Raw genomic sequence first — 12,768 nt, 5'->3', positions numbered from 1 at the left:
CAACTAGGTCAAAAGGTTCACCGACCTCCAGCGTGTCCAAGTACAAGTAATTTATAAAGACTGGACGCGCTATCAGGTGTTTTGCTCTCAATTTACATATTACTACTGGACATGGTATATCTCCTTACTATTTGCTTGTTTGTTTGTTTTTGGTGATCTCTCTATGAAACTACAGGCTCGCAATGATGTGAAATTAAATACACGCACTTATTGATGGTATTAATTGCTTGTCTCCTGGGGTTCTCTGGACGCAAGTTCTGGAATATGTCTTGCATTTGACACATTAATGCTTGTCTCCAGGTGCTCTCTGGACACACGTTCTGGAATAAGTTATGCACTTGACACATTCCCGGGGTTGGGGATACGTCCCAATTTTACTCATTTAGTGGTGTGGCTATATTTATTAATAATAAGTATGACATGGTATTCATATTTGTATGTTCTTTTCAGCCTTGAAAAAGTTCAAGGGACAAAACGCGTGTCGGTTGCTGCTTTGTGAGAATGTTGTCATACTCACCTACACTCATCTGGAGAATAAATCCACATCTTGGTGAAGTATATTTCTATAATTATTGGACGTATTGCACATAGTATATATTATTTTCGGTATTACGTAGGTACCCTATAAATATTTCTAGGCTGGACACTCTCTTCACCCTTGGTGACAGGGTAATTTGTACCAGGCATGCACTTGCACTACTAGGTTCTTGGATATTTGAGTTATTTTATGATTATACCTAACCCCTATATATTTTACTATTTTTAGATGTGAGGGCTTGTCAGCTTTGCCACCACTTTGTCTCGATGTGATTTAAGAGCTACATAGTGTATGTTGTGCCTGCCTGTGGATAGTGTTAATATATTGATCTTGTTAGTGCTGAGTTCAGGACTAAGAGCCATATTAAGTGATGCAGAGTAGAGCACCAAGTCACCTTGCTGTGCTGCAGCACAGGGAAAGGGTAGGAATATTGATCTTGTTGGTATAGAATTACACTCGTTTTAAGAACTAAGGGCCATATTTATGGACAAGTGATGCAGCACAGCAAGTCACCTTGCTGCGCTGCATCACAAACAAAGGGTAGGAATGCACTGCATTAAAATAAATATGGCGCATGCCTGTCATTGTTACTATGATAGTGTCGTTTTGCAGTCTAGTGCCAACGCAAGCATCCTTGCACCATGGTGCAAGGGTGTCTGCGTTGTAAGGAGGATTGATTTTGTGCAGGAAGAGGTACCCTCCTTCACAAAAACAATCCCTTGAGGCATTTTCCTCTTTCTATGTATGCTGTATTCTCGAGGAAATAATGAGGAGAAATAAAGATATTTCTCCTTGTTACACCTCACCTGTTAAAGCGTAGCATTTTGCGCCTTCCCAGGTCTACCACTTCTGGTAAATCTGGGAATGCATCAAAATCCATGCAATACCCATGGAACACCTCACTGAGCAGAGTAACGCAACGCAGCAATTTGCATTGTGTTGTCTTATTCAAGATTTTATGAAGACACTGAGGGCCACGAAAGGTGACCTTGCATGGCTTCATAAATCTTGTTCTAGGCTTGCGTCACTCCTACACCACGTTGTGTAGTGCAAGAGAGATGCAACGTGGCTCATAAATTTGCCTCTAAAATACTACAGACTAAGTGGAACAGAGAAATCTATTGTTCTGTGCTTGAAGTGAAAACTAAATAAGAGATGCCCGCTTAAAAAAACAGGCTGAGAAAACAGCAAGGGGTGCCCTGTAAGCATGGATGTCATTTATGAGTCACCAGGGGTCACAGCTGCAACCCCTGGCTTGCTCTTTGCGACCTCTGTCACCTCCTCTGCGACTCCTGGCCTCAGGGATAGAACAATTAATGCCAAAACACAATGGTGGCTCGCATTACCACCCTCGGCTCCAGACTCCTTTTCTGCTCATTTTTTAGTACACTAATAGTGGTTAATAATCTATCATTCACTATTAATGTAATAAAAAAATGGAGCAGCGGGGGCGTGGTCTGGCTGCCAATGAATATGGCCCCCTGATCGGAGTGCTCAGGGCGCCAGACTAGGCCAGGGTACACAGAGGGGTTGCTAACAGCCAGGGGTGCTTCCCCTGCTACACCCTGCATACCTGCACGGGCGGTGGAGCCGAAAGATACCAGACTTTCCACACCAGACAGCAGGAGGACCACTGGAATGCTGCGGCCCATAGCGGCGTGTGCAGCCGCGGTCTGCAGTTCCCCCTGAGGCCTCGGAGGTGAGGTGGGCACCTGGGAGAGATTGCACCTGGTCGCGTGAGACGGATTGGGACCCGTTCACGCTACTCAATCCTCAGCAGCACAGGCGGTGGGAGCAGGGAGAGTCAGCCTTTCCCCCTCGGACAGCGGAAGGGCCGCTGAGACACCGCGTCCACTGCGGCGCGTAAAGTTACAGCTTACAGCTCCCTGAGGGCAGAGTGCTTCAGAGGTGAGGAGGGCGGCCAGGAAGGATTGCACCTGGCTGCGCGTGTCGCCCTGGGGCCTCCCCAATTTACCTGATCCTTAGCGATCCGGCTACGGCATTCCCCCCCGGCCCCCAGCCCCCGGAACACAAGAGGGACCGGGGGAGTGAAAGAGGAGCACTAGCGCACAACTGCTGACTACTTCCCAAGCCGGGGCAGGCGTTGCACCCAGGTATGAGAGAGGAGGGCTTTCCAGACACTGCTGGCCATATGCCCCCCCGGTGGCCTGTGAGGAGGTTTGTGAGGGGGGGTGCCCTTACCCACCAGATGTGCTTGCCCCCTTCGCCACGGGTGGACCCAAGGGCAGGACACTATTCCCGTAGATAGCTCCCCTGGACCAGGGGGTCCCAGAAAACGGGAGCCTGACACCACTGAGCGACAGGCATCATCGGCGGGGTGTCGTTGAGGGTGTGGCTCTGCTGCCTGGATACTTTGGAGAAGTGACCCGGATTCAAGTCAGGCATGACCTTGGGGTCAGTATAGCCAGCCCATACCAACAACAAAGCCATCCTAGCGCACCTCACCCCCCCACCTACGACCAGGACTGGAGACTCATGTTGGGCCCAGGTCTAGCAACGACGGGACCCAGATGGACTGTGAGTGGAGCCTGACATCAACCAGGCATACTGATGTCAGTGCAGAGAATCCAGCCTCCCGCTTCTGGACGCTCCGGAGGCTACATGCTGTAGGTGATATCTTATTTTAGAGTCTGATCTACTTCATGGAACACGCACAGAGATCATAGTGCTGGAGTTACTGGTAGCAAAAAGACACCATTGGACACACAGTCGCAACATAGCCTTGTTGCCATGAGCATCCTCTACGACTCTCCCAGGGACCCTTATCCCGGGGGGAGATGCCAAGCAGGTAATCATCAGGCAAACATTCCCGTCTACTGCTATTCTCCGAGGCCATTGCACAACTGAAATCCATGGCTGCGCCAGCAGCCCCTCCTTGCCCCGTATTCTCACCAGCCGACCCCCGCACAGTCGATGCCACAGACCGCACACTACAGGAAATTACGTGGTAGGGCAGCGCTTGGAGGCAATGGACTTAAAAATCTCAGACCTCCCTGCGGCCTCTACCTCCATACGGGCAGATATAGCCTGTTTCCAAGAGACGTAACGGACCTAGATCAGCGCCTCATGACTGTCGAGGATCACATCACGACGCTGCCAGAGTGAGACGCAGAGCTGCGGTCCCTCCGGGCAAAGATCACTGACTTGGAGGACAGGAGCTGGAGGGACAATGTCTGTTTTTTTGGTATACAGGAACAGAAGGAAGGCTCCAATATCAAAGACTTTCTCAAAAACTTCTTCCCAGAGCTTACCGTCCTGGATTTCTCACTGCCACTGGAGTTCCAAAGAGCCCATAGGATTGTCCGGTTACATAAGGCAACATCTGGATGGCCTCGTCCAATTATCACATGCTTCCTCCGCCACGAACAGGCTCGTCAGGTTATCTCAATGGCCTGGTCTCAGGGTCCATACCCCCTAGAGGGTCATGAGGTCAGAGTGGCAGTGGACTTCTCCAGGATAATAAATGAGAAGCGAAAAGCATTCTTGGCCCTTCGACCGCAACTCAGGTAACTGGACATTAAGGGGGTGACCCCTAGTTTGGCGGGCGGCGGTCGCCGCCCGCCAAGCGGGAACCGCCAGAAGACCATACCGCGGTCAAAAGACTGCGGCGGTCATTCTGGCTTTCCCGCTGGGCTGGCGGGCGACCGCCAAAAGGCCGCCTGCCCGCCCAGCGGGAAAGCACCAGTAACGAGGAAGCCGGCTCCGAATGGAGCCGGCGGAGTTGCTGGTGTGCGACGGGTGCAGTTGCACCCGTCGCGATTTTCAGTGTCTGCTAGGCAGACACTGAAAATCAATGTGGGGCCCCCAGGGGCCCCACGACAACCGTTACCGCCATCCTGTTCCTGGCGGTGAATACCGCCAGGAACAGGATGGCGGTAAGGGGGTCGGAATCCCCATGGCGGCGCTGCAAGCAGCGCCGCCGTGGAGGATTCACAGGGGCAGCGGGAAACCAGCGGGACACCGCCGGTTTCCCGTTTCTGACCGTGGCTTTACCGCTGCGGTCAGAATTGCCCTTGATGCACCGCCAGCCTGTTGGCGGTGCATCCTCCGTCCCCTACCCTGGCGGTCTCGGACCGCCAGGGTAGGAATGACCCCCTAAATGTGGTCTTTTTGAGCCTGCTCGAATGTGGATTACATACAATGGCAAATCAAGAGACTTAATTGAACCTGCGGACCTTGGCTCCTTCCTGGACGACCTTGCTCAACACCCCATGGACTACACCCCAGCTCGAGACCTGATCCCCCCGCCTTGGGTGGCTCTCCCTCTGTCTCTCCTGCCCCATCTCAACATCACCCGCTTCACAGAAGAGGGGTAGAACATACGATCGCTCACTCAAATCGCAGGAAAGCAGAGAAAATACTCCTCCAGCGGTGATTTCCCACACAAGATCAAGGCAGAGACAAATCCTGATCCCCTCGGAAGACACCGATCACGGATCACCTGTAGTGCTGGACTTTCTGGCACTCTGAGAAAGGCTGTCCTGCAATCTGCAACGGATACCCCCTCGCTGGACAGCTAAGTGTCTTACCCACCTGCCTCTGCTATTATCCTCCTCTGATAGGGTGGGGGGTGGGACTGGCCAGCATTGTAGTCCTTGTTTTAGTGCTGCTGTTGGAGTTATCTACCCCCACACATGGGTCTGCTCCCTTGCCGGCTTCACGGGGTGCACCCAGACATCCTGGGAGTTTCGCCATGTGCGGGGCTTCCGGGATGAAGTGTGATCAACCTAACCCATGTCTTTCTCCTATGTTTCCAGTTGCAGTTTACCCTGGTTAGTTTGTTCACCATTAACTGTACTGTACAAAATACTTTGTCTTCACCTCATGATCTTCCTCGGCATGAGGGACGTGGACTCGCTTCTGGGTGCCTTTAGTGCCCCCTTCCCTTGTGATACTTCTCTCTGTCTACTCTATTGGTCCACGACCACTGCGGACCACTGCGGGACATGGCCCCAGGGGACCATGACTTATTGCCCAATTTGAGTACCTGCGAGGTCCGCCTCTATCCTCCACCCCTACCATCGCTCGTCACCCTGGGGAGCCACCCGGGTGGTGCACGGTGTGGGCTTCCCTGCCTTTCGCCTCCTGCCCCCTCCTAATCCAACCGAATCTCCCTCAACCCAATTTTCTCCACCCGGCACGCTCCCCCCGCTGTGTTGCATTCACAAACCTCAGACTGCAGTTTTGGGGCCTTCTACCCACTCCCTTAGTACTCTTCGCAGGGCTGGCTAGTACTACCCATGCAACCGCCCGAGGCCTCTCACCAGAGACGTCAGCCCTGGTATGGTTGTTGCCCTTTCTCTCTAACCTGAAATGCACTAAGTTGCACACATCTGTCTCAGTTATTGGCCCTGCTATGGGTCCCCTCCCTGCCCTCTCTCGGTTCCGCCCCATGGCGCGTTATGCTTCTCCACACGCTTTACCTCTTACATACTCGCACATACTGCCCAGTGCTGCTTGTCCCTGGGTGTTTGTTGGTAGCCTCCTTGGGCTCCAAACACTCTTCTTCCATCCCCCCCAGGGTTTGTCCAGCGCGCCGGCCATACAGGTTTCGACCCGCAGTTCAACACGGCTCCCAGTAATGAGGCACTGCCTCGCCTATTGCAGACCCCAGGTCTGTGTCTCTTTTGTGTGTCCCTAGCTTCTTATTTCTCTCTCCCTGCTTTCCCTATCTAACTCTTCCTCCACTTCCTTTACCCAATTTTTACCCTCTGAGTTTGAATGCTTGCACCCTTCCCCCACCCTTCATGTATATGTTCTGTCTTTCTCTGTTTTCTTTTTCTACTTACCTCTTCTCTCACCTGCCCAATCCTCTTCTTTTGTTTGACCGAGGGTCCCCTCTGCAGACTCCCCCATACCACTTACCCTCTATCAGCACACATGCGCTCTGAGGTTTGCTACCCCTGTAGTGCCCCCCATTAGGTGTATAGAAATACGTGAGGTCAAACGCCCCCTGAAACCTGATCAACTCAGTCCAATAATGGGATCGATAGCCCCGCTAACGGTCCTCTCTTGGAACGTCGATGGCATGACGCATTACATCAAACGGCAAAAAGTCCTATCTTACCTATGATCCAAAAGAACAGATACTGTCCTCTTACAGGAAACACATCTCTCCCCATCGGAACAGAGAAACTGCGCAGGGACTGGGTGGGCAGAGTGCTCTTCGGTGGAGCACCGTCCGTGCACTGTGAGACGTAGGGCTCAGGGCGGAGATGTGGGGTAGCAATACTCATCCGTCGATCCCTGCTGTTCAGGCTCCTCAAGATGTGGCGTGATCCAGAGGGACGTTATGTCCTTGCCAAGCTTATATTGGGCTCCTCCACGGTTTGTGTTGGCTCTATATATGCTCCCACGGGTTCCAAACGTTCTTTTTCCCACTCTTTTAATCGGCTGCTGGCGAGATCGGAGCCTCTCAGTACCTACTAGGTGGGGACTGGAATCTAGCACAAGACGCCATTCTGGATCGATCGGGCGGCCTTGATGTGGGCAATAACACTGACCAGGCCCTTCTAGGTGCTGTTCTGTCGGACCATGGTCTGCTTGACCATTGGCGCCTTTCCTACCCATCCGACCATGAATACACCTTTGTTTCCCCAGTGCATGGGACTCAATCCAGACTAGACTACTTCCTCGTCACTCATCGGCTATTGCATGCAATTAGACAGTCTAACATCCTACCGGCCACATTGTCTGACCACTCCCTGGTTTTACTGGCCCTGGAGTTGGGGCTGGCATCCCCCAGATGTAAGCCTTGGTGCCTCCAATCTCCCGATACCAGACTCCGAAGGGGAAGGAGCAGCTCAGATCCCACGTCGCCACCTATCTCCTAAACAGCAAGGGTTCAGTCTCTTCGCCTCAATTGCTGTGGGCTGCGGCAAAGGCGACAATCAGAGGACAGCTCATGAAGGATGCAGGCATTGCCAATACCCAGAGACACGACAAACAAAGAGCTCTGGAAGACTGCATAGCCCAGACTAACCACTAATACTCCCTTACCCCCTCTCCGTCCATTCGCTGTAGCCTGGAACAGGCCAAAATGGAGCTTAACACCCTCTTTACATCACACACGGAATACGCATTACAGCGACTGAGAGGTCGCCACTACGAGCACTGCGAGAAGGCGGGACGATTGCTGGCCGCCCAACTTCGTCAACATGAGGCAGCGTTGGCCATACCGGCCTTACACAGTGCCAACGGCACACTTATTACAAATCCCAAGGCATTCGCCAATGAGTTTGGTTGCTTCTACCAGACCCACTACATTCCAAAAACAATAGAGGACTAGGACAGGTTGACCACCTTCCTTGGGAAGGCAAATATACCCTGTCTCTCAGAGGAGGGCAGGGCCCTTCTAGAGGGAGACATCAGTAAAGGAGGAGATCCAGCAGGCAATCGCCAACCTCCCATATCATAAAGCCCCTGGAGAGGATGGATACCCGACAGAATTCTATAATTGGACAGGGGCGGATACAGTGGATGCCCTGTATGAGGCCTTCCGCGGGGCAGACCAGACAGGTTCTTTACATTCCCTCTCCAATAAAGCCTCTATAATAGTATTACCTAAACCTGGCAAGGATCCTCTCCTTTGCGGTAGTTACCGTCCCATATCCCTCCTCAATGGAGATGTCAAAATTCTGGCGGGGATCCTAGCGTCCCGCCTCAAGAAGATCATACCGTCTCTGGTTCATCGTACACAAGTTGGCTTTGTACTCGGCCGTTCTTCTAGGAACCACTTACGTACGCTGCTCCACGCTCTTTGGGCAGCAGGGGACTCCTGGGAGGAGGCCCTCGCCCTCTCCCTGGATGCCGAGGAGGCATTTGATCGAATAGAGTGGTGGTACCTCTTTGAAACGCTAAAACTTTTTGGTCTAGGGACTAGTTTCATTAATAGGGTGCGTTTGTTGTATGACTCCCCGACAGCACAGGTCAACTGCAGTGGGTTCCTCTCCAATAAATCTTCTGTTAGTAGGGGGACCTGCCACAGCTGTCTCTTGTCACTGTTACTATTCCTACTGGCTGTTGAACCCTTAGCGGCAGTGATCCACAGATCCAGTCTCATCACCAGAATATCCGTCCCTGGTGGCTGTTCCATCATTTATTTATATGCCGATGATATCCTGCTCACTCTTACCGACCTAACTAAATCCTTGCCGGCTCTCCGTGCCATTTTATCTGAATTTGAACTTATCTCGGGCTACCGGATTAACTGGGATAAGAGCGAGGCATTGCCCCTATCCCCCTTACGGTAAGTGCGTCCATTCAGGGCTTCCCAGTGAAATGGAAGCAGTCACGTCTTCACTACCTGGGCATTTAAATTAACAGAGGATTGGAAAAAATGGTGGCTGACAACCTAGACCCACGGCTTGCCAGTATGAAATGGGATTTTGATAAATGGACACATTTGGGCCTCTCTATGTGGGGCAGAGCACAGGCCTGGTACGCCTGGGGACCCTGCTGAGATTCCTGTACGTTCTGGGTATGCTGCCTCTGCAGATACCCCTGCCGCTTCTTCGAGAGATAGACCGTCGCATCAGAGCCTTTGTTTGGGGGTTACTGCGCCCACGGCTGCCCAGAGCTACATTACTTGCGCGACATGAGTACGGGGGACTGGGTCTACCCTCAGTGGAACACTACACCCTAGCATTACATCTCCCACAGCTGGCGTTCCTACTTCCGAGAGTGAGGGACCCGCTACTTTGGGTGGAGGTGGAATAGACACTCTTGCATTCCCCACCGGGACTCCAAGTGCTCTAGAATATACGACCTGCTCCCCTCCTCATAACCAAACCCATGACCAGACCCATGCGAAATTCTTGGCGGCAAGCACACCGCTTATTGAAAGTGGACCCCCTGATTCATGACAGAGCCCCACTCTGGGGCAATAGGGGTTTTCTAATAGAGGGAAGACCATCTTTTGGGAGGAGTGGCGTTCGAAGGGCCTCCTACAGTTTGATCAACTTCTAACTGAGGGAAGACTGAAGTCATTCGCAGAACTCTGGGGAGGAATTCGACCTTCCAGCACACCACTCGTGGTGTTTTCTACAGCTCAAACACTGTCTGGGGAGATGCGTGGGGAGTCCCCCGGCGACTCTTTCAATCCTCAGTACTCCACTACTTGGAAACCTGGGGTCCCCTTCAGGGAGTCATATCCGGAATACACACACTGTTAAACTGCCACCTATTCTCCCTCCCCCTCCCGATCTCCCTCAAAGATAAGTGGCAGGCACGCCACCAAACCGAATATGAACTAGAGGACTGGGCAGAATTGATTGAGGCTAGGGACCGTGAAGCTCGGGAGGCTCGTTTGAAATTCAGTCTTTTCAAGACACTACACAATTGGTAATGGACCCGCCAGAAATTACGCTCTGCAGGGTTGTTGCCTCACATCTCCTGTTGGAGATGTCCCCATGCATGCTGTGATTTGCCTCACATCTTACATGACTGCCCAGTCATCCAACCTTTCCGGCGATAGGTGGGGTTTACCCTTAGGAAAATGCTACCCTTGCCGCCTTCTCTCACCCCTTCTCTCTTGCTGCGGCATGACGCCAGAGATTTGTACGGCCTCTCCCAACTGCAGCAACGTTTATTACACAGAGCACTGGCTACTGCCAAAGTGTGTATCCTCAGGCACTGGCGCTCTGAAACTGGCCCCTCCCATGGGGAATGGATCACTGCAATGTATCAGGATGCCTCCCACGAACTGCTCATATATAGCCTCCAGGATAAGATGAATGTGTTCCTCCAGACATGGGCCCCCTTCCTCTCAGCGCCGGAGGGCTGAGTGCTACCCGCTGGTGCCATGTTCCAAGATACCCTGCGGTGACTTCTTTGTTCTGGAACCACATACCCACACACCAGAACACTACCCGTCCCTCCCGCTCAGCTTTAGTTGCGTGTAGGCACACATCTCCGCCTGGGCTTGACTCCCTTTTACCAAGGGTAGGTTTTCCCTCTTTTCCCTCTTCTTCCTTTTCTCCCTCCACCCGTTCCGCCACTTCTATTCCCACTATCTACACTACCTCTCCTTTGAACATTACCCCTTGACCCTGCCCCTCCTCTCATTCTTCCCAGTCCCCCCCCTCGGTCACTCCCACTTCCACCTACATCTCCACTTCCACTTTTACTTTCACTCTTCTCTTTACTCTTACTCTCACTCTTACTTTCACTCTCACCATTATTATTACCCTATTGCTGTATTACTCTCTCTTTTCCTGCTTATCACACATATCTGAGCCCTGTGTTACCCTCTGTTAATTACCCATGGCGCATAATGTGGCAGATGTGACCCGTGTCCTGTGCTCAGCCTATACCTTCCTCTCCCCAGGTGTTCATTTCAACTGCTCTGCATCCTGATCCCTTCTATTGCTCATCTGCAACACTTCCTCTCCCCTGTTATATTGTGTGCAATCCGCCATCTCTCCTTTTTCCTCCTCTCTTTCCCTTTTTGTCGGTACGCACGTCACTCACCCCTCTCCACCATCCTGGCCCTTTCTTCCCGTTCCCGGCTCATGTCTTTCGCCCCCACGGTATTGCCCCTTCTTCCTAAATAGTCACCCACACGAGACACCCACATGCTCCTTTTTCCGCATACAACACAGACAACAGATAATGAAGTATTGGGAGGTTTGGGGGAGGGACGATTAGCGGCTATATGCCTGGACTCCTGGGACTTCCACACCCACTACTGCTTAGGCATGGGTTGGGACGCGGATGGTGTTCCACACTATGGTCAGACCACCCATTTCAATTGCTGCATTGAGCTTCAGATATGTACCTGATTTTGCTTGATCCTCTTGGTTATTGACATATGTCAGAATATCTCCTCCTCCCTGTATGTTTGACATCTCCTGCACTGTAATGCTGGAACTCACAGAGTGTTATGTACCTTTGTTTCGTTAGACAGATTTGTGTAAGGTATCGTTGGTTTTGACTAAAGAATTACAACACACAAAAAAAATGGAGCAGCAGGATCTGGAATGGAACCTTCACTGGCATCTTAGGTAAGTAAATTAATTACTTTTTAGTATATGTTATGTGAATGAATGTGTGTGAGAGAAAATTTGGGTGACAGAGCATGAGCATGTGTGACCATGTATGTTAGTATGTTGAAAAGTGAGTGAGTGAGAATGTATAGGTGAGTAAGAATGAGGGAGTGCAAATGAGTGAGTCAGGGTGAGTGGGAGTGGATGTATTGTGATGTCATGAGAGTTAAGGTCATGTGACCACTTAATGTGACATCATTAACCTCCTGGGAGCCCGATACAAGCTGGTCTCGTCCTCAGCCACAGTTGCCGTGTGCCGAGGACAAAACCAGCTCATCCTGCACCCGGCCCACGGGGGAGCGCTAGCCTTCCATCCACCCACCCCCGCCCAGGATCGAAGGGGAATCGCTTCCCTTTCCACCCCCGATTCCGCCTCGGTGATCTGATGTCAGCATGCTCACAGCGCGGCGACATCATCAAATGCTGTCGGGGATGAGTTGGAAGTCATTTGCTTCCAGTGTGTTTGGAGAGAGGACGTCCCCAAAGTAAGTACTTCTCCCTGTGGGAGGGTTAGAGGGGGGCCAACAGACACAGGGGGAAAGGAAAGGGTTTTTCCTGTCCCTGTTTTCAATGGATTCCTGCAGGAATACACCACTTGGCACCAGGGATGTGTTTTTGTTTATTTTGAGAAGCAACCCCTTAGGCAAGGGTCACTCCCTTGGGGGAATTATAGCATCCATGTTTCGCTCCCCCCGGGGCTAGATCAGATGTTTTTTCAGCCGATCTACCCCCCAGGGGGTCAAAACCCACTAGGAACCAGGGATTAGATTGATAATAATTTTTTCTGGCAGCAACCCCTTAGGCAAGGTTCGCTGCCCTGGGGACAAGATCTTTTTGTCTGTTTTGCCCCCCCCCCCCAGGGCTAGATCAGCCATGTTTTTGGCCAATCTGATCCATGGGAGTTCAAAACCCACTAGGCCCCAGGCATTGTGTTGTGTGTGTTTGTGTATTTTTTGTGTCTTGGGGCACCCCTTGGGCAAGGGTCACCCCCCACAAAAGGGGCACATTAGTGATGGCCATTTCTGCCCCCCTTGGGGGCAGATTGGCCTAATTTATTTTAGGCCCATCTGCTCCCAAGCGAGGCAGAAGCCACCAAGACACCAGGGATTTGTTTTCTTAGTTTTTTTTGTGTTGGGGGCCCCTTTGACAAAGGTCACCCCCTCA

Source organism: Pleurodeles waltl, chromosome 10 (genome assembly GCF_031143425.1).
Source record: "Pleurodeles waltl isolate 20211129_DDA chromosome 10, aPleWal1.hap1.20221129, whole genome shotgun sequence".
Classification (NCBI taxonomy): domain Eukaryota; kingdom Metazoa; phylum Chordata; class Amphibia; order Caudata; family Salamandridae; genus Pleurodeles; species Pleurodeles waltl.
Note: the sequence above shows the minus strand (reverse complement) of the source record.